General features: G+C 44.4%; 1 long non-coding RNA gene across 1 annotated transcript in view; it reads right to left on the reverse strand.

The window, feature by feature from the left end:
• Positions 1-899: 899 nt before the first annotated feature.
• Positions 900-23,235, reverse strand: part of LOC115088500 — a 53,334-nt gene continuing 30,998 nt past the window's right edge. The window contains exons 3-4 of the long non-coding RNA XR_003855795.1: positions 2,031-2,235; positions 900-1,088 (exon numbers count right to left, since the gene is read on the reverse strand). This is a non-coding gene — a long non-coding RNA (uncharacterized LOC115088500). The remainder of the gene's footprint in view (positions 1,089-2,030; positions 2,236-23,235) is intronic.

Below are 23,235 nucleotides of genomic sequence, written 5' to 3' on the forward strand. Positions count from 1 at the left end.
TCGTTTTTGCAGAATTGGAAAACTTCAATGAAATTGTCCAATTTGGCATGTTTCAGGGAGCCCGAAAAACGATCGGGATCGGGTTAGTGCGCACTAACAAAAACCAACAAAATCTAACTTTTTTTGTTAGTGTGCACTAACGGGAGTTAGCACGCACTAACGGGAGTTAGCACGTACTAACTCCCGTTAGTGCGCACTAACCCAAAAAACGATTTTTCGCGAAAAAAAAACCTGAACCGCAAAAAAACGACATTTCCTGCTGCCGCCGAAAAATGAAGTACGACACGCACACAAAAAATTATTCACATCTCTATTATTTACATAAAAAAGGGCCCAAGAACCTTGGGAGGCCAGGACCTGATTGGCCTAGGGGGCTGGTAGCTGTGGTAATCACCTGATAGCCATCGCTCAGGAGCAGCTATGAAGCCTTTTGGGTATGAGCTAGTTGCTCCACCATCTTGACCAGCTTTCTGAGGTTGGCTCTGATCCTGCTTATCTCCTCCCCCATATTCTGAATAGCTAGGCACATAGCTGTATGAGACTCTGCCTTTTAGCCTGGAAAAGATGCTCTAGCCACTGAGGCAACCTCTTTAGCCAATGAATGCTGTGCAGAATCAAGTGGGAGGTTGAGAGCTAGGTCTTTGCCTCCCTCACCCAGAAATGACTGGGCAGCCTCAGGACCTGCATCCCGAGGTCCCGGGGAAGAAATAGCAGAAGGCCCTACAAGGAGGGGACGATGGATTGGTGGGGCTATTGGCCTGGGGCCTTCCATGTGGGGAGATGAGGGGAGTGGCTGTAGTGCTACCACTGGGTCCACCACAGCTGGTGGTGGTTGTGGTGGAAGCTGCTGCAGCTGCAGAAGGGGCAGAGAGCTTGGCTTCCTCTTCCTCCTCCTCTAGCCTGGTGCTTTCTGTGAAAAAAGCAAAAAGTGTATGTGTCAATCCATCAGCTCAAATGCTCCAGGGTGTGATGTGCCTCATCATACAAGCAGTTAGAGGGCATTGCATTAGTAGGAGAGGATTCCTAGTAATGAGACACTCCCCTTCTTTATGTGTCAGGTCCTGGACCTTCTTCTTGAGGCTCTCAATCTATACAAAGAAAAAGTAACACAAAGTAGTTAGTTCAATGTAGCAGAATCAGAGATCTCAAGAAAGGTATGTTTCTATTTTTTCATTTGAATCCTTGAGTCTGTTTGATGGCTCTTAGCTCTCCCTGCAGGCTAATATAAGTGGTCTCCCACCACATGCCCAGAAATTAAACCAGAGCTGGGACAATACCAGAATAGCCAAGGTACCTTGTAGCAGGCAGTGCAGTCTTTCGGACAACCCCATTCAGATGCATTATGGTTTCAAAGGGATGAATCAGCACAGCAGATACTACACAGGATGCAAGTTTACAAGTAAGACTGTTCCAGATGCCTCCCTTCCAGAAGAGAGGCACAGGCCAGCAGTGCAAGAGGGGCCAGCAACAAAACCTCAGTTGTATCTCTGAGGATATTTCTCTTTCTTGGATCTTTACTATACTTAGGACCTTTATAATTGTCCCTATTTTTCCCAACCTTTTATTAAAGTTGTTCAAGCCTATACATTTGCTATACATGTACATAGGTCATGCCATTAATGTAATATGAAACCGTTTCAGTATCCATATTTTCCTATTGCCTCATTTCCTACCACAAGCCCATAAACCTACCCCATGACCTCCATGCCCCCAACCCACACCTACCACCCCCTATTGACACCCAACCCACAATTGCCCCACCAATAGCCCCCATTGCCCTGTCCCACCCCTAATACCCACTACCAACAAGTGCCCTACCAATTGCCTTCTTTACCCTAACCCACCCCTAACACCCTTACCTATACCCCAAACCACAATTGTCCCACCAATTGCCCCCGTTTTCCCAACCACCCCAACACCCCCTTCCCGCATTCCAAACCACAATTACCCCAATTTCTCCCTCATATCTCCTATTCATACCCATACCCCATTACTCCCAACCATCTTCCTAGTTCCCACAATTTACTTACCCACGAGGATAGGAAGACAGCCAATTAAATCAGGCCTGCAGGTCCCTCCAGGCCTGCCTCATTCACCGATTATAGCAACGAATCCCCCCAAATGAGGAAAAGCTAATGCTCTTCTCCCCCCACCAGGGTGGTGACGTTTGGCTGCTTTGCCGTGGGGGCCATCTTGGAATGAGCCTGCTCCGGAAGAACCGGAAGATTGTGTGCGCTATGAAAAAACATATGCATGTATATGGGGCCATGTGCATTTCTTTGAAAGTTATCCTCACTATATACAAAAATCTAAATAGCTAAGATCATTTGATTTTTGATGTGCTCTTTTAGTGGGGAATTTTCAAACACCCAGCATAAGGAAGTTGGCAAAAACAGGTGCACAAGTTACATCAGTTTTCAAAGCGGACTTACGTGTGTAAGTTACCTTCGAAAATTAACCTACCAAAACTACCCTAGCACATGTTACATCTGCTTTTTGGTGCACAGAGACTTTTTCCTGAAAAGTTACACGCAGACTGACAAATTATATAAAGTATATGCGTGAATCCAAATCCCTCCCTCAGTTCCACCCCAAGCAGCACCTCTGCTCAATCTGGCTGAATTTACATTGAACATGACATGTGTGGAAAGGTTTACTCTGCATGTCAATCAGGCAATTTTATTAAAGGTCATTTGAAATCTATTTGAAAATTCTCCTCTTAACTAGGACAGAGTACAGTTATAACTCCAGGACAGCAAGCTTGTCACAAGATGCTGTCTTTAATGTGTCAGCAACTGCTTTCTATGCAGAGGAGACAGGCTGCTTTTACAGAAATAGAACTAGATAACTCTGCACCAATCCTTGTTTTCGTGTTAATGAACATTTTGATAACTGCATTAAATACGTATTTATGTTTGTGGAAGAAAACCATAAAGAAAAAAAAAATCTTATTATGTATGAAGAAACAAAATGAAGTGCAAGGTCAAATTCAGCAGTTTCCCCTTTCATTAATGTTTTTGGAAAGAGTCTTTAGAATTGTGGGCTGTGGCTGGCACGATGGGGGTTTGATATGGAGATGTGACACCTCATCTCAAATCCTTTAGCCACATTTCCAAAGCTGACAAGAATGTCAGGGAGTGTGGCTGATAAGCCTCAGTCTCCTCTCCAAGCTGACTAATCATACTTGAAGGCTTGGCAAGAGATAACCAGGTTACAGAAGAGCCAAAATGACATCACATCAACTGAATTTCATATCCTATAGACACTGATGCCCATCACTATTCCAGGTTGCCAACATCCTTGAAAAACAAATGGCATTTTTAGGCTCCCATGTCTCCCCTTTTTACCCTGCACCTGTCACTCTGAGGGCAAATCAGAAAAAAAAATTGCTACTAAATGTAAAATACTATTAAATCGTGGGCACTTTGTCAGATGATGCCTTTCCCTTCTCACTACTCCCCAATCTTAAAATCCTAGTATTTGCACAACATTTCACTTCTGCGAGCCTATGATACAGGACAGTGCTGCAATTTGTCAAAATTTCATCTGACTCTGACTGCATAACATGGACTGGTGCTTTCGGTCATGGAGAGTTTTTCACATCCATAATGAATTTCAAATAATTTATTTATTCACTTCAGGAGTAAGTGGCTGGTATACAAGCCTTACAGCTGGTTTGTTGAGATAATTGATTTCCATATAGTTTAAAGATAGGGAAAAGAACATATGACAACTACAGTGGGTTTTGAGGCCATTTTGTATGCCATATCAGTTTAATTATAGCTTCAGCCTCAGCTGACATGGGTTCTTTCCTACTGGAATTAAAATACCCAAGCAATTTGAAATGTAACATTGATGAATTTTTCATGTTCCTTCCTCTTACCTTGTATCCTAGCTCAAGGCACTTTTATAGGCACACTTCTAGAGGTTTTTTTTCTCTCTCAATGGAGAGTTAACATGACATGCAAGACTATTCTGCATGACACAGATAACTCAGGGGAATAGCCACCAAGTAAATGAGATGCATTAATATCTGGGATGTGAGCTGATGCTATAAGTTCTCAGAACTTCTTGTTTAATTTATAGAAACAGATTTTTTTTCCTGAGCATAAGATTTCAAAATAGTAATCATATTCAGGAAATGAGATGTTCCCACTTCAGGTACTAATATCAATATGCAAAGGAAAATCATTAACTTAAATGTACTGCTCAACAGTGTCTCAAGCCTGTCAACAAGTTAACTTGGGTGATAAACCATGAGCTGGTTTAACTGTTGAGCTCTTAGAAACTTATATGTATTCCATTTACATAGGCATCATGGCAGTCTGGATTTTTACTATTTAATAGCAATAAAATATTTGTTTCTGCCAAATTTGGACGTATACAACAAATTCATGCACAGGGATAATCAGGGATAAACCTGTAATTAACAATCAACACCTTACTTGCTGAGAAATAGGATTGCAGGAAAGTCACACATTTGAGCCATCTTATATAAATGGAGTTTAAGGAATTGTTAAGCCTTGTTCCTGTTCTCTGCTTCAGAATGTGTTATTCATTTTTTGATGTATTTCCCTATCAAATCACATCATACACATCTGCCCATGGACAACTTTTTTTTTTTTTTTAATTTCTGCTAGTAACCCAGATGCATTAAGTCATGGGAGCACATTCTTAAGGCATGACAGCTTTTTCCATGTACATTAATTATGTCTTTGTCCAGGAAAATGCCTCCTGGAATCCCACCACACCCTTCAAATGGTCTCAAATGCTGGACTTATATTTTGAAATCATGTTAAAGGGCCCTAGAAGCCAACTTGGTCAAGTATGGAGCGCCAAAGATTTCTGATTCTATTCTTGTATCTCTTAGACACTTTCTTCCAAATCTATGCTCAAGATGCTGATCTCCATCTCACCTTTCTCCCACCTTTCTGCCAAAAGGAAACATATTCTTCTTCTTTTCTTCTCAATACTCCTGTGGAAGTATTGATTAGAGAAGAAGATTTTATTGGTGACTGAAGAGAATCTGTGATTATTGCTTTGGGAAAGATGAAATAGTGGGGTATATTCTTTAGTGGTGTGTGCCTGAAATAAAAAGCACAAGCATAAGATAGGTAATTCGAGTGTCTGTATTTCCATCCCTCCCACTCCAGCTCATTCTTTGATTTATAGGCAAGAGACAATTTCACATTAAAAATTAAGCAGGGTTTTATATAAAACACAGGATTGACCCAGCCCTTATCAAGAATTAATTATCCCCTTAGAGGTCACTACCAGATTAACAGCTTGCATACCACATCAATTCAAAGGACTCTAATTTATTCATCCTACTTCCTTATCAACCTAAACTTAACTATGAACTCAATAAAAGAGGGAGTACTATTCACAACTCCCTCTTCCAGGTCTATCCCATATCATACCACTTAGTTCAACAACTATAGAATTAACTTTCCAATCCCTCTTGTCTATTTTGCAGATACCTTTATTCATAATTGATTCATTTTAATCGCCTGTATATAACATTACTATTACTATTGTTGTTGTTTTAATGTTATTCTAATGTTATTTGTTACTAGTTATTTATTCAATTTTCTCCAAGTTCATTTCCTGTTCCATGTAAGACACTAGGGATGTGAATCGTGTCCTCGATCGTCTTAACGATCGATTTCGGCTGGGAGGGGGAGGGAATCGTATTGTTGCCGTTTGGGGGGGTAAAATATCGTGAAAAATCGTTAAAAATCGTGAAAAATCGAAAAATCGAAAAATCGAAAAACCGGCACATTAAAACCCCTAAACCCACCCCCGACCCTTTAAATTAAATCCCCCACCCTCCCGAACCCCCCCCCAAATAACTTAAATAACCTGCGGGTCCAGCGGCGGTCCGGAACGGCAGCGGTCCGGAACGGGCTCCTGCTCTGAATCTTGTCGTCTTCAGCCGGCGCCATTTTCCAAAATGGCGCCGAAAAATGGCGGCGGCCATAGACGAAAAAGATTGGACGGCAGGAGGTCCTTCCGGACCCCCGCTGAACTTTTGGCAAGTCTCGTGGGGGTCAGGAGGCCCCCCACAAGCTGGCCAAAAGTTCCTGGAGGTCCAGCGGGGGTCAGGGAGCGATTTCCCGCCGCGAATCGTTTTCGTACGGAAAATGGCGCCGGCAGGAGATCAACTGCAGGAGGTCGTTCAGCGAGGCGCCGGAACCCTCGCTGAACGACCTCCTGCAGTCGATCTCCTGCCGGCGCCATTTTCCGTACGAAAACGATTCGCGGCGGGAAATCGCTCCCTGACCCCCGCTGGACCTCCAGGAACTTTTGGCCAGCTTGTGGGGGGCCTCCTGACCCCCACGAGACTTGCCAAAAGTCCAGCGGGGGTCCAGAAGGACCTCCTGCCGTCCAATCTTTTTCGTCTATGGCCGCCGCCATTTTTCGGCGCCATTTTGGAAAATGGCGCCGGCTGAAGACGACAAGATTCAGAGCAGGAGCCCGTTCCGGACCGCTGCCGTTCCGGACCGCCGCTGGACCCGCAGGTTATTTAAGTTATTTGGGGGGGGGTTCGGGAGGGTGGGGGATTTAATTTAAAGGGTCGGGGGTGGGTTTTAGGGGGTTTTAGTGTGCCGGCTCACGATTCTAACGATTTATAACGATAAATCGTTAGAATCTGTATTGTATTGTGTTCCATAACGGTTTAAGACGATATTAAAATTATCGGACGATAATTTTAATCGTCCTAAAACGATTCACATCCCTATAAGACACACATGTTAAGTCACTCCAATGTTACATGTAAACCGAAGTGATTAGCAACATTGTTGCTAGAACTTCGGTATATAAAAAAATGTTAAATAAATAAATAATTAATTACTTAATTAATATTAAGATGAAGGCAGTAGTCCAGCAGCAAGATGGGGGCCTTAATGTTATGTTTGGTTGTCCATGGATCTGTCCCATGGACCGCTGCGCTTACCTACAGCCCCACCACCGGGGGAGGCCTCTCCATGGAAGCACAGTTTTTCCCAAGGTGGGAAAACACCTAAGGCACTCGAAAATGAGGACACCAGCAGCAGTCTATAATAGACCACTTCAGCAGTTCTCCCTCACCTTGGCAATGGGTCATCTCCTCAGGGAGTAGTGGATTACTGGATTGCCTGCATTCCTGTCTTCAGTTCCTGGTTCCTGCTTTCCTGTGGTTCCTGAGTCCATGTCTTCTGTCTGTGGTTCCCATCATCCAGCTGTTCCTGTATTTCCTCATCTGTGGTCAGTTTCTTCTCATCCGTTGTCAGCATCCCTTCATGTCCCGGTGGTTCTCATCTCCTTCCTCCTTGTCTTCATTTATACATTGATCTTCTGTCTTGATCCTGGTCCGGACTCTGATCCCGCATGAACTCCGCACACCACAACCGCTGCCTGGACACTGAACTTGTTTCTTCCTGCCTGCCTTCGACCATTGCCTGGATCCTGACACCGCATGAACTCCGCCTGCCACAATCACTGCCTGGATACCAACCTTGTTTCTTGCCGCCTGCTTTGACCACTGCCTGGACCCCGACATTGCTGTGCTTCGCTTGCTCTGATCTTAGCCTGACCCTGGTCTGTCCTTCCGCTGCCTCCTCAATATGCTGCCTCTACCTCCGCCATCTCTGCCTACTGGTGGTGGGGACTTGTGGGGCTCCTACGCGCAGGTAGCGCCAACTCCCCCTCATTTCAAGGGTCCACCATCCCAACACTTCTAGTCTTTTGCACCAAGTGTCACATGTATGATTTTTTACTAGTTGGTGAGAGGTTGTATATTTGCATCTTGTGCAAAGAGCTCCTGGCTCTCAGAGAACAAGTCCAATCTCTGGAAATTGGAGTGGCAGACCTGGAGGAGTTGAGGCAGAGAGATATATAGAAGAGACCTTGAAGGACATAATAGCCAAGTCCCAACTCCAGTCTGGCAGCTCTGGTGCTGCTTTGGAGCAGGAAGGTTACCTGCTTAGAGACCAGCACTCTGGGGTAGAGATGTGAATCGTGTCCTCGATCGTCTTAACGATCGATTTCGGCTGGGAGGGGGAGGGAATTGTATTGTTGCCGTTTGGGTGTGTAAAGTATCGTGAAAATCGTTAAAATCATGAGCCGGCACACTAAAACCCCCTAAAACCCACCCCCGACCCTTTAAATTAAATCCCCCCCCTCCCCCCCCCCCAAATGCTTTAAATTACCCTGGGGTCCAGCGGCGGTCCGTAGCTAAATCGGGGGAAGGGGGAGGGCAGGAAAACCGGCACACTAAAACCCCCTAAAACCCACCCCCGACCCTTTAAATTAAATCCCCCCCCCCCAAATGCCTTAAATTACCCTGGGGTAGAGCGGCGGTCCGAAACGGCCTCCTGCTATTGAATCGCGTCGTCTTCAGCCGGCGCCATTTTGCAAAATGGCCGCCGCAAAATGGCGGCGGCCATAGACCAACACGATTCGACTGCTGGAGATCGTTCTGGACCCCCGCTGGACTTTTGGCAAGTCTTGTGGGGGTCAGGAGGCCCCCCCAAGCTGGCCAAAAGTTCCTGGGGTCCAGCGGGGGTCCGTGAGCGATTTCCTGCCGTGAATCGTTTTCCTTACGGATAATGGCGCCGGCCATACGCGTATGGCTGGCGCCATTTTCCGTACGGAAAATGGCGCTGGCAGGAGATCGACTGCAGGAGGTTGTTCAGCGGGGGTCAGGAACCCTCGCTGAACATTTTGCAAAATGGCGCCGGCTGAAGACGACGCGATTCAATAGCAGGAGGCCGTTTCGGACCGCCGCTCTACCCCAGGGTAATTTAAGGCATTTGGGGGGGGGGATTTAATTTAAAGGGTCGGGGGTGGGTTTTAGGGGGTTTTAGTGTGCCGGTTTTTCTGCCCTCCCCCTTCCCCCGATTTAGCTACGGACCGCCGCTGGACCCCAGGGTAATTTAAGGCATTTGGGGGGGGTTCGGGAGGGTGGGGGATTTAATTTAAAGGGTCGGGGGTGGGTTTTAGGGGGTTTTAATGTGCCGGTTTTCCTGCCCTCCCCCTTCCCCCGATTTACGATTTTTTGATGATAAATCAGGGGAATTGGTATTGTATCGTGGCCCTAACGGTTTTTGACGATTTAAAATATATCGGACGATATTTTAAATCGTCAAAAAATGATTCACATCCCTACTCTGGGGTAGTAGGAAGTGATCCTGAGCAAGGACCTGCTCTCCAGATGATGCATTATCCTCTTGCACCAAAAGCAAGTCTCCCAGGACTATTGCTCAGGGTGGAAGTGTTAGGTTGGCTGTCATAATTGGTGATTCGATTATTAGGAATGTAGATATAGCTGGGTGGCTGGTGGACATGAGGATCACTTGGTAACTTGCCTGCCTGGTGTGAAAGTGGCAGACCTCACAAATCTGCTGGGGAGGAGCTTGCTGTTGTGATTCATGGGGGAACCCATGACATAGGGTGGTATGGGAGGGAATTTTTGGAAGCTAAATTTAGTCTTTTAGGTAGAAAGTTGAAATCCAGAACATCCAGGGTTGCATTTTCTGAAATGCTTCAAGGTCCACACACAGGTCCCAGAGGCAGGTAGATCTACAGCGTCTCAATGCGTGGATAAGACAATGTTGCAGGGAAGAGGAGTTCAGTTTTGTATGGAACTGGACAACCTTTTGGGGACAGGGTAGCCCTTTTCGAAAATACGGGTTCTACCTTAACCAGGGTGAAACCAGGCTGCTTACTCAAACATGTAATAAGGATTTAGAGCAGCTTTTAAACTAGAAAGGGGGGAATGCCAACAGTCACTCAGCAGGTATGGTTTGGAGGGAGGTATCTTTGAAAAATACTAATGAAATAGGAGAGTTAGGGCATCCCAACAGAGAGGTTCCAATAAAAGCAAAAGTAGTCGATGTACCTATAAGAACCACCTGAGTTAAAAGACTCCAAATAATACCTGTCAACTGATAAGTAGGTTATTAATACAAACAAGAATATAATTTAAAATGTCTTTATGCCAATGCCAGAAGTCTAAGAAGTAAGATGGGAGAAAAGGACAATAACTTTTAAACTGGAGCTTGGGCGCACACATGCACGTGTTTGTCAGCCCAGGCCCAGGCACACGGCTATTTTATAACATATGCATGTAATTGCATGCATGTTATAAAATAGCCTGGCCACGTGCACATGTGTGCTAAATTTTAAATGGGCGTGCGCCTGTGCGCACAAATCCCGCTTCTACCATGCAAGTGGGGGGATTTCCACGTGTCAACGCATTTCCCAGTTTTACTAATTTGTTCCCACTTCACCTAGTTAACAGACAGGTCCTCCAAACTCCCCCCCCCCCCCAGGTTTGATAGCCTGTACACCTCCTAGTTACCCCAGACCCTTTATACCCCTCTGAAATGGCTCATAATTTTTTTTGTCTTACATGCCATCCATAGCAGAAGGAAAGTTACACGGCAAGAGGCCTCGGCACAAGTATTTATGTGCAAATTTCTGGTTAAGTCCCAAAATGCCCATGCCCCACCCAGACCATGCCCCATCCCTTTTTTGAGATGTTCCAAGATGTATGTGCAGCGGCATTTACATATTTTCTGTGGCTTTTAAAATCCACTCGGCACGCATGATCCCGACATATTATTCGCACATCCTCTAATTTGGCCACACTTCTGTCTTCAGACACTGTGGATGTTTTAAATGATAGATTGGAAATCACCAGAAAGAGGTCTGCAATTTCTTGTTTGAGCTTTGGTCCCAGTGATTTGTTATTCTTTAGTCTGTCAACCTGGACTTTTCTAATGAGACTTCATCTTGGAGGGGGCCATAAGCCTTCTTGTAGGAGAGACCAGAACTACAAAAGCTTCCCTAAATGTCAAGGACCAGCTGACCACATAGCTCACGACAGCTATGCCACCTTCATCAGATCAGCTGAACATGATAAAGATGATCACAAATGAAGCAAGATAGCCCAATGAACTGGGTTATGCTTTCATTCTAAAATGACAGGGAAATACCAGCGTAATATTTTGTTTTGTGTCTTTTCCAATCCAAAAGTTACAAAAACAAAATGTTGTTTTCTTTCATTTTTATCATTTTAGTACATGCCCAAACAGTTCAGTATGCACTAATTTAAATCCATTAAGTATGCACTAAAACCACTTAGCACATACTACATGGATTAGTCATTTTAGTACTCAATTAGCCTATGCTAAAATGAGAAAAATGAAATAAAATTATAAAAACCTGAAAGAAAAAAAAAAAAAAGAAACCCTGAAACAAAATGCAAAACCCTGTCAATTGTGTGTGTGTGAGTGTGTGTGTGTGTGTGTGGGGGGGGGGGGTAGTAATTTTCAAAGCCATTTGCACGAATAAAACAATGCTTTTCCTGTGGAAATGGACTTTTACAACATTGCTTGCAGGTAAAAACATGCACAGAGGGCCTGTATGTGCATAATTGTATCCACAGTGTGAAGAGGTGCTCTTGTGGGCAGGGTTAGTGTGCAGTTTGTAATTACATGCATACTTTTGCAATTTCAAAAGGATGTGTGTAATTTTCCCCAAAAATACAATGTGCACACATTAGCAGGTATAAATATGTTTGAGTGGGTAGTTTTAGTGGGCAATTTTCAAATGAAAAATATGTGCTAACTTTTCTTTTGAAACTTTGTGTGAAGTCTGCAGATAAAAAGTTCTGTAACCCTAGCTAGGGTCACTAAATGCTTCTAGAAGTTTTCTGGAGGGTTCCTGCTCTGCAGGTTTTAATAGAGTTCAGTAAGAGGTCAGAGAGTTCTGCTAGTGCAGAGCTCATGCAAACTGCAGGGCTGTGAGCTTTGCAATTATCTTTCCTGTTTATTAGAGGGGTAGAGAACTGGTGCTGGAAAGAATGATGTGAGTTAGGAGATAAGGTAGTTACAAGCAGGTCTATCCAGTAAAGTGCGGCCGCGTTTACCCCGCTCCTAACCCGCATTCTACTCACTTTCCGGCCGCGTTAGCCCTTCCTGCGATCCCGAATCCCCTTTAACCTACTCCTACCGCGTCCTAAAATCCCCGGGCAACCCCTTCCGCACGCGGCATGTATATTGCATGCAAACGAGCGAATTAGCTATTCCCTAGCATCCCGTAACCCGCGCCCCGACTATCGCTATCTTTCCCTGCCATTTTGTCGCGCGTTTAACCTGCTAACTTACCGCCTACCCTTACCCCTGCGGTAGAGGCAGGGGTAAGGGTAGGCAGCAAAGCTTTCCCCCAGCCCCCGCTCACCTGCCCCGGCCGCGATCATGGGTGCCGGTCTCCGGGGCAGCCCCAGTCCTCTCCCCTCCTCCCGAAGCAAAAAAAAAAAAGCGAAAAAAATGTTGCAGCCCCCTCCGATGTCCGGAGGGGGCTGCAAAAAGTAAGTCGCTTCACTGCTTCGTACTGCCAGCCCCTTCTTCCCTCCTCCCGGAGCAAGGCTGCTTTTCGCGCCCTGCTTCGGGAGGAGGGAAGAAGAGACACTGACAGTGTGAAGCGGCGAAGCAACTTACTTTTTGCAGCCCCCATCGGACCTCTCCTGCCTCCCGCTGCGTGACTTACTTTTTTTTGCAGCCCTCCGGCCATCAGCAGGAACGGATCGTGGCTCCCCTGCCTCCCGGCGAAGATGGACGCCTGCACGGGGGAAAGCGGCCCCTGTGTGTGCAATTGGCTGCTCAAGACGTGACGTCACGATGTTTGGCGTCACGGCATGTGATGCCACGTCTTGAGCGGCCAATTGCACGCACCGGTGGTCTCTTGTGAAGATTAGCTGGCCTTCGGAGTGAGGAAACTCCCTCCAAGATGAGATTTGGGCAAGGGTCTCTCAACCTAGGTAGGTTGAGAGACCCTTGCCCAAATCTCATCTTGGAGGGAGTTTCCTCACTCCGAAGGCCAGCTAATCTTCACAAGAGACCACTGTTCTGTTCGTACGTCTCATGTAGAATGTGAAAGTGGCCCCTAACCCCCTACACCCTTATCTAATCCCCACCTCGAGTTACTAGGTCGGCCTATCCTAGGGATATAAATACGTATGTATGGGACATGCTATTATGGCCAGGTTCGCTCTCTCAATCTCTCTCTCTCTCTCTCTCCCCCCTTGAAAACCTGGTCCCCCCAGTGGTTGAATGCAGGCAATACATCAGGTTTGGCACTTATCGCAGAATATGAAGTGGTATCACAATGTGCACTAACTTGGCTCTTCGCACAGGTAAGTTTCGCAAAATGCGATAAACACTACATTATCACAAACCACACCCCTTTTGCTAACGCATGCAGTACTTACCGCATTTTGATAAATGAACCCCTAAGTGACATATGAGGTCCACCACCTTCACATCAGGTAGGCAAAATTCCAAACAATCCTCATGTCCATTAGCCACCTAGCTATCTACATTCCTAATGATTGTATCTCCAGTTATAATGGCCATCCATGCCCGTGGAGATTTATCTTCAGTATAAGAGGATTCTGCATCATCGCTTAAAGGGCAGGTCCTAGCTACAGAATAATTTCCTATCACACCAGAGTGATGATCTCCTTCTAGGTAATCTTGCTTCTCAAAGCAGCAGAGGGGCTGCTGGGCTGGAAGTAGGATTACTCTACTGTGTCCCTGAAGGTCTCCTCTATGTACCTCTCTGTCTGCCTCAGTTCTTCCAGGTTTGTCACTCTTGCCTCCAGTGATCAGACTCATTTTCTAAGAGTAGCTCTTTGCATTTACACACACATACAACCTCTCACCACAGGTAGATAATATATCATATATGTGGCACTTGGTACAAAACACTGGATAGCCTCCATCTTGCTGCTGGACTTCTGTCTACATCTTAATATTATTATGTTGTCATTTATATCTGCTAAGGGAATTGGGATGACTAATCTAATATCTCCTTAAATTTATTTGGTATATTTTATTTTATGATACTTTGTCAATGGTCAGTAAAGGGACAATAGTTAATCTGTTTCTAAAGGAAGGGTCACTCCCTTGTTTTATCTAAATCCCTAATTGACAGTTGTGAAATTTTTTCTCTTGCATTTTAATTGGAATGACAGTCTATAAATCAAAAAATGTGCTTAGGGTGGATGGGAGTTTGGAAAGGGGTGGGATAGAAACAACCATCAAGTTCTAAATTGTTGGTACCAATGATAGAAATAATTACCAAGTTTTAAATTTTAAAGGTTAGAAGATAGATGAAATTGCTAGGAAGTTGAGGGAAGGAGACGAGGGAGAGGGATTGTATATAATGTAATGTATTATTGTATTTTTCTTTTGTTTAATATTGTGTTTGTATTTTTGTTATGAATTATTGTATTTGTTGTATCAAGCATTTGTTTTTTTATTCACTTTACGGTTTCAAGAAGAAGGAGGAATATGAAATCCAAGAAAATAAATAAATAAGGGGCCAATAATCAAACTTTTTTATGTGAGTAAATTTATATTTTTCTGCATAAAAACTCCTTTTGATTGTTGGCTTTCCTTCAGTGTGGATACAAGTACATTTGTGTTGTGCCGGGAGTTGAACCCTTGGCCTAGTGCAGGATTGGTAGGCTCCCTGGTCGAACCCAGAGAGCGCCTGCCACCAGGAGGCGGAGGACAAGAGGAGACAGAGGCTAACTGGAGCTTTACCAATAGCAACCAGGGGCTCCCTCAGGTTGAGCCCTTGGATACCCGGACCGCCTGCTCTTAGGTGGGCATCGCAGGATCTCCTTGAGAGAAAGTTCAGAGGTGTGCCCACCAGGATCAAGGGTGCGTGGTCGATGTTTAGGCTAGAAGTCCGAAGTGCCAGAGAAGGCCAGAATAAAGTCTCTGAATGTATGGCAAGGATCAAGGCCAGAGTCAAGGTAGCATAGTCAATCAAAGCAGGGGTTAATACCAGTGGTCAGTCTGTGGATAGTCGGCCAAAGCAGGGGTCAATACCAGTGGTCAATCTGTGGATAGTCAGCCAAAGCAGGGGTCAGGTTCCAGGCAGCAGTCAGACGTGGTCAGTGGTCAGGTAGAGGTCAGCTCCAGGCAGCGTGCAGACGTGGTCAGTGGACAGGCAGAGGTTAATTCCAGGCAGCGTGCAGACCTGGTCAGTGGACAGGCACACGTCAGTTTCAGGCAGTGTACAGACATGGTCTAGGAAATAGGCAAAGGTCAAATCCAGGCGGCGATCAACGTAGTCAGGAACAGGCAGAGGTCAGTACCGAGAAGACAGTCCAAGAGGTACTACCTGGGGAGACGAAGGAACAGGAGGACGCTGAAACAGGAGGACACTGGAACAGGAGGACACTGAAACAGGAGGACGCTGGAACAGAAGGACACTGGAACAGGACTGGAACGAGACTGGAACAGGACTGGAACAAGGCTGGAATGAGACTGGAACAAACACTGGAAACACAAAGGCAAACGAGAAATCACAGCGTGAAGGACCCGATTGCCAAGGCGAGGAAGTGCAGGCAGGCACTTCCTTTTGAACAACTTTCAATCAGGGCGTGCCACGGAGCTGGGATCCACTCCTGGTCTTTTAAGGAGCCGGGAGGTCTGTGCGCGTGCGCCTAGGGGCGGGACCAATGCCACGAAGGACGCCGAGCCCGCCATGAGGCATGGCTGGAGGTGGAAGGCCCGGCGACCGCCACCGCGGGACGCCGAGGCCTGGCTGAGCTCGCTGCTGAAGCAGGGGAGGATGAGCCGGGACCCATGGGAGTCTTGGTGAGGTGAGTAGGCCCGGACGCGGGCCGAGTATGGACGGGACGCGGAACAATTTGCTGTTCACCGTGCAAATACTTTACCTCCTCTCAACGCCAATAAAGGGACAGGGACAGGCCGGAGGGGACAAAGTATACACATATATTGCATATTTAAATCTGCACACGTACTTTCTGGCTCGTGCTTTTTATTTGTTCCAATGTATAATTTTCTCTGTGTTTCATGCAGGAATATAAAAAAACCCCACATTTATATGCATACAGTAGCGTTCTGAACATTGTCCAGTCTCAGTGTGCATAAAAGTTCACAGCATTTGTACGTTTACTTGATGTGTTTGCTGCCCACCCCCCAGATCCTCCCTCTAGTCCTATTCATAATTAATTTACTAGCCATTCCCTATTATTTAGTAGGTACAAGAGAAAAAGTGCATGTTAAAAATTCCAAGAGTATTCACCTTTTTGAGATTAGCACATATGCTGTATTGTTGGTATAAGTTTTGTGCATTAGAATTTCTGGAACATACATATATTTCTTGCTTTTGTCAAAGTAACAAATATTTTGAAAGACATGCATTTGAGGCTTTCTTTAACTCTTAAGGATAACGTGTCACATATTATTCACACTTATAGCAAAAGCTGCACCCAGAGTTACAAAAACGTGGTTATTTATTCTTCGTCCCTAATGATTGAACCTTCAAATTAAATATATGCTTGCATACTCTGCCTATATTAAGAATAAAACGTTTTTGTTTTCTTTAACTCAGCACTGTTATGCAGCGAATACCTACTGACACTGACACAAGTATAATAGCAAACCAGAAACTCTAAGAGCTGCTAAACATAAATGGATACAATAGAGCCACAGTATAGGCAGTTCATAGAAAAAGTTCTTACGGGAACTCAGTCTATTTTTGAACACTGCATAATTGAAATTAATTAAAGGAATTCACAGGATGGGCAAACACACCCACATTTTTATGTTAATATAATTGGCCAAACAAGGTCAATAAAGTATATGTGTACATAATGCGGACTCCTGACTTTTCATGAATGTGCTGCCAATTTTGCCCTGGATTTTCTCCAGCAGTAAAACTGCAGGCACTAAGCAAGCTTCCTCCCCGACCATTCTATGTGATAAATTCCACTAAGCAGTTTTGCTCTGTTTTCAATCATGCAGCCCCTTTAAATTAATTTATATTTTATTACTGGCTTCCCTGTCCTGGTAGAAGTATTTGGAGCCTGGCAAAGGATAGTCTGTGGCAAACAGTCTGTGGCAAACAGTCTGTGGCAAACAGTCTGTGGCAAACAGTCTGTGGCAAACAGAACACAGCTTGTGACAAAGAATGAGAATCCTCATAAATTCCTCTAAAGGGTTAGCATAGGCTCTAGGGTTTGATAAAATGACTCCTATGTTTGATGCTTGCGTGTTCCTTACAGTCAAAGTTATATTCTAAAAAATAAAATGAAAAATCTAGTCTGAAAAATATTTTTAACCTGTAATTGTTCACGTAACTTTTCCTTTAAGATTTATGCAAATAAAGCTGTTTCTACATCATTTATTGGACAGGGACATGGAAATACATTCTAGCACATACTTGGGCCAATTCACTAAAGGTTGCTAACAGTTATCTTGTGCACTAAATCAGTTTTTCATCATAATATGCTGTTCAGATAAAGCCAGGGATGGTAACTTTTAAACAGTCATTCGGGCACAAATGGGCGCACGTTTGCTGGCTCGTGCCCAGCGATGCAGCTATATTATAACATACACACTATATGCGCGACCCATAGTATGCAAATCTAACTCATACACATTCATTGTGGAAATCTTGAAAACCTGACTGACTAGGTATGCCTCCAGGAGAGGTTTGGGAAACACTGATTTAAACCTTTAAGATATTTTAAAGTTTGTATCATATCTCCACTGTTCCTCCTCTCCTCCAGAATATACATATTTAGGAGCAATACAACAAGTATCACATTGTAGGGATGTGCAGAGGGACGCCATCTGTTGCATTCGGGATTTGTATTCATCGGGGGGCAAATACATTGGCAATGGATGGCCGATGCCATCTTGTGCTCCTACCATGTGACAGGGGCTGACCAATGGCACCGGTAGCCTCTGTGACATAGTAGGTCAAAGGCTATCGGCGCCATTTTTAATACCGGCAGCAGAGGGTGTGAGTGCAGGAGATGGCTCCCGAACCCCCCACTGGACCACCAAGGAGTTTTGGTAAGTCTTGGGGGGCTCAGGAGGGTGGTGGCTTGTTTAAATTGGCTCCTTTAGACGGCTGAATAATTCGGCAAAGATTCGTTGTATTCGTGGGGAATCGCGATACGTTTCGCTTCCCCACGAATACAATGAATATGGCCCTATATGTTGTGGATTACAAATATGTAGGAAATGAATGCACACCCCTATCACATTGTCTAACACTGATTAAGGAGTGACTTATGGCACAGAAACTTATCTTACTAAAAGAAGATAGAAAGATGATTTCTGTCTCATTACTCCCCTATTTTGTTTCCTTCCAGTCTGTCTTTTGATTGACATGAGATTAAGATCTCTAACAAGGTGCATGCATCAGAAGAGGACCAGAAGGCTCATCTGCATACCATTCCCAGCAGCCTCTGAGAGAGGACTCCAGAGGTCACAGCAAGCGATCCAGGCTTCAAATTCCACAGTCCCAGTTTCCACAGGCCCTGCACCCCTTTCAGCAGAAGAGGACCCGAAGGATCATCTGCATATTGTTCCCAGCAGCCCCGGGAGAGGAATGCAGAGGTCACAGTGATCTATTCAGGCTTTGAACTCCATAGCCCCAGGTTCCAGAGGCCCCACACCACTTGCAGCAGAAGAGGACTAAAATCACATGCTGGCACCTCGTTCTTCCTTGCTATACCTTACCTGTTTGCTAGACCTTATCTGTTTGTATTTGGTTTTATATGTTTTGATTTTATAACATAATTGTATTTGGTAGGAGTAATTTGTTACAGATTTTATAAAGAAAGAATTTGATTCAAAACAAGAGTCAATAAGTTGGGTAACTAGGAAGATATAGGTATATTAATTGTAATGTTTGTTTAAGGTCATTGCCAGACAAATATAAAATAAATCTATAAACTAAAAGCACTTTAGGTTAGCTTTACATCCCTACTCCCTTAGACATTTTATTTGTATTAATTTATTTTTTATTAAATTTATTCAAATAACCAGAAGGAAAAAATAAAACAAAATAGCACAGGGTAATAATATTGTTAACAAAGAAATCTTCAGAAAAAGATACCTAATTCACCCATTGATCACAATTAAGTCCTGAGGACCCTTAGAAATTATAACTCAATAACAAATCAACAAAATTATGATGCAGGAAGTAGTCCAGCATCAAGAGGGAGGCTTTCCAGACTTTTGTACTGAGTGGCACATGTATGATTATCGCTCAGCTGGTGAGAGGTTTTATGTGTGCACTAAGTGCAAAGAGCTCCAAGCCCTCAGAGAACAAATTTGATCTCTGGAGGCTAGAGTGGGAGACCTGCAGGAGCTAAGTGAGACAGAGAGGTATATAGAGGAGACCTTCAGGACATAGTAGAGAACTCCCACCTCCAATCTGGTAGCCCCTGTGCTGCCTTGGAGAATAAAGGTAACCTAGAAGGAGAACCTAGGCTTGATGACGCAGGAAGCAATCCTGTAGCTAGGACCTGCCCTCAAAATGATGTAGTATCCTCCTGCATCAAGGATAAGTCTCCAGGAGCACATGCCCAGGAGGGAAGGGTTAAGACAGCCATTATAGTTGGTGATTAAATTATTAGGAAGGTTTATAGCTGGGTGGCTGGTAGACATGAGGATCGCTTTGTAACTTGCCTACTTGGTGCGAAGGTGGTGGACCTCATGCATCACGTAGATAGGATTTTAGATGCTGGGGAGGAGCCGGCTATCTTGGAATATGTGGGTTCCAATGACATAGGAAAGTGCAGGAGAGAGGGAGGTTGTGAAAGCCAAATTTAGGGTTTTAGGTAGAAAGCTGAAATCCAGCACTTCTAGGGTAGCATTCTCTGAAATGATGCAGAACCCCAGAATCAGGCAGAACTCCAGAGTCTCAATGTGTGGATGAGACAATGGTGCAGGGAAGAGGGTATTAGGTTTTTTAGGAACTGACTTCATTTTGGGGAAGGGGAGACCTTTTCTGAAAGGATGGACTCCACTTTAACCAGAGTGGAATCAGGCTGCTGGTACTAACCTTTAAAAAGGAGATAGCGTAGCTTTTAAACTAGATGTACATGCCTCGCTTAATTTGTTTATAAGTTCTTTTGCATATTTAACCCTAACTTGAATGCAAAAAGTTGTAATTCTGCTGTTGACTCTCTTCCTTTGTATTTTGCATATTACCCAGTTAGCCCCTCCCTTGTTCATTGTAATTTCCCTTCTCAGTTACTTGTAAACCGACATGATGTGTCCTACGAATGCCGGTATAAAAAAAGTGTTAAATAAAAAATAAATAAAATAAAATGATGGAGGAAAGCCGACAGCCACTTACAAGCACATGGTTCAGAATGATGTATCTTTGAAGAATACTAAGAAAGCACGGAAAATAGAGCATCCCAGTAGAGAGGTTACAGTAAATTCCAAAGGGGATCAGGTGTCTTTAAGTAAAGTTCAGAAAGATTCCAAATTTTCCCTGTCAACTAATGAGCAGGTTGTTAATACAAGGAAAAAAATTACTTTGAGATGTCTGCACACAAATGCTAGAAGCTTAAAAAATAAGATGGGAAAGTTAGAGTGTATAGTACTGGATGAAGAGTTAGATAATATAATTGGCATCTCAGTCCTGGAGGAAGGAGGATAACCAATGGGACACTTTGATATCAGGGAATAAATTATCTTGAAATGATAGGATGGATAAAATTAGTGGAGAGGTGGCACAATATGTTAAAGAGAGCATTGAGTCAAACAGGATGAAAGTTATACAGGAATCAAAAAGCAATGTTGAAACTTTATGAATAGAAATTTCAGGTGAAAAAGGGACAGAATGAATTGAAAGACAATGAAGTGCTAAAAGAAATTAGGAGTGCTAACAAAATCAGCAGTGCAGTAATAATGGGGGTTTTCAATTACCTCTGTCTTGACAAGGTGAATGTTACATGAGGACATTCTAGAGAGGTAAATTTCCTAGATGAAATAAATGACTGCTTTATGGAAAAACTGGTACAAATACAAACAAGAGGGGAAACTATTTTAGGCCTAGTCCTTAGTGAAACACAGGATTAGGTGCGAGAGGTAACAATGTTGGAGCCACTTGGCAGCAGTGATCACTAGGGATGTGCATTCGTTTGCAAAGAAATAGGAAATAAAGATGATATTTCCTATTTCTTTGCATTTCGGGGGCTGACAAAATGAAAGGAAAACCCACGAAATTTCATGTGATTTTCCTATTGTTTTTTTGGGGGGGAGAAAGGGTACATTTAAAAAAAAACAAAACAAAAAACCCCAAACCCACCCCAACCCTGAAAATGTAATTAACTACAACCCCCCCCCCCAAGTCTTGCTGAAAGTCTCTGGTGGTCCAGTGGGGGTCCCGGGAGTGATCTCCCCCTCTCAGGCCGTCAGCTGCCAGTAATAAAAATGGCGCCGGTGGCCCTTTGCCCTTACCATGTGACAGGGGCTACCAGTGCCATTGGTCGGCCCCTGTCACATGGTAGGAGCAATGGATGGCCCGCGTCATTTTTTAAGATGGCGCTGGCCATCCATTGCTCCTACCATGTGACAGAGGCCAGCCAATGGCACTGATAGCTCCTGTCAGATGGTAAGGGCAAAGGGCCACTGGCGCCATTTTGATTACTGGCAGCTGACGGCCCGGGAGGGGAGATAGCACCCAGAACCCCCGCTGGACCACCAGGTACTTTTGGCAAGTCTTGGGGGGGGGGGGGGTCGGGAGGGTGGGGGGTTGTAGTTAATTAAACTTTCGGGGTGGCCGGAAAAAAAATCGGCCCGAACTGCGGGAAAACGAAATTTCCTGCGGCGGGCCAATAACGAAGGCCAAACCAAAAGGTTCGGCCGAATCACATCTCCAGTGATCACAACATTATCAAATTTGACTTAATAACTGGAAGGAGTACAAAAAAGAAATCTTCTGTGACACCATTTAACTTTCAAAAAAGTGATTATGCTAAAATGAGAAAAATAGTTAGGCAAAACTGAAAGGAGTAACTGCAAAGGTTAAGAGTTCAGCTCAGGCATGGACGTTGTTTAAAAATACCATCTTGGAAGCCCAGACTAGATGGATTCCAAGCATTAGAAAAGGTTGATGAAAGGCTAAATGACTACAAGCATAATTAAAAGGTGAGCTGAGAGAGGCTTAACCCAGACTGTTGCAACCATCTGTCACCAGTGGAAGGGGTGGGGGTGCGGGGGGAAGCAACAGCAGCACACACTCATGTATAAAGAGTACCATAGAGACCAGATGTGGAGTAAATTGGCCACAGCTTTATTACAACAATAACAATATAGAACCACAACTATGTACCCAAGCCATAACATAGATAAGCTGTCAGAGCGCCCCATTTCAGTGCAGACAGCATGCCACATTTGGCCCGGGACTCACCACAACCAAGCAAGGCCCTGCCTTCTGGGAGGTAACCATTTCCAGGGTGTTTCGGTCACCCACCTCGTCCAAGCAAGGTGACTGCCCAATCGAAGGTTGGGGGGCATCTAGTCTGCTGCCACACCAGGGCCAGTGCGCCCTGGTGACAGACAGCCCCTCATCGCATGAAAGCAAATAGAATGCTAGGGATTATCAGGAAAGGAATGGAGAATAAAACAGAGAATATCATAATAACTCAGTATTGCTGCATGGCGCAACCTCATCTTGACTGAGTACTATGTGCACTTCTGGCAACCACATCTCAAAAAGGATATAGCAGAATTAGAAAAGGTACAGAGAAGGGTGACCAAAATGATAAAAGGGATATAATAATTCCCCTATGAAGATAGGCTAAAGAGATTAGGATACTTCAGTTTAGAGAAGAGATGGCTGAGGGGAGATATGATAGAGGTCTATAAAATAATGAGTGAAATGGAACGAATAAACATTAATCGGTTGTTAACTCTTTTGAAAAGTACAAAGACCAGGGGATACACAATGAAGTTACTTGGTAATACATTTAAAACTAATAAGAGAAAATATGTTTTTACTCAACGCATAATTAAGCTCTGGAATTCATTGCCAGAGGATGTGGTGAAAGCTATTAGTGTGGCTGCATTAAAAAAAGGGTTGGACAAGTTCCTGGAGGAAAAGTCCATTCCTCAACCTGGACTCAGACAACCTCAACTAGCATCCAGAACTCCTCATCCAGACATCAGTCAACCTCAATCAGCATACAGCACTCCTCATCCAGACATCAGTCAACCTCAACTAGCATCCAACACTCCTCAACCTGGACTCAGACAACCTCAATCAGCATCCAGCACTCCTCATCCAGACATCAGTCAACCTCAATCAGCATCCAGCACTCCTCATCCAGACATCAGTCAACCTCAACTAGCATCCAACACTCCTCAACCTGGACTCAGACAACCTCAATCA

Source organism: Rhinatrema bivittatum, chromosome 3, assembly GCF_901001135.1.
Source record: "Rhinatrema bivittatum chromosome 3, aRhiBiv1.1, whole genome shotgun sequence".
Taxonomy (NCBI): Eukaryota; Metazoa; Chordata; class Amphibia; order Gymnophiona; family Rhinatrematidae; genus Rhinatrema; species Rhinatrema bivittatum.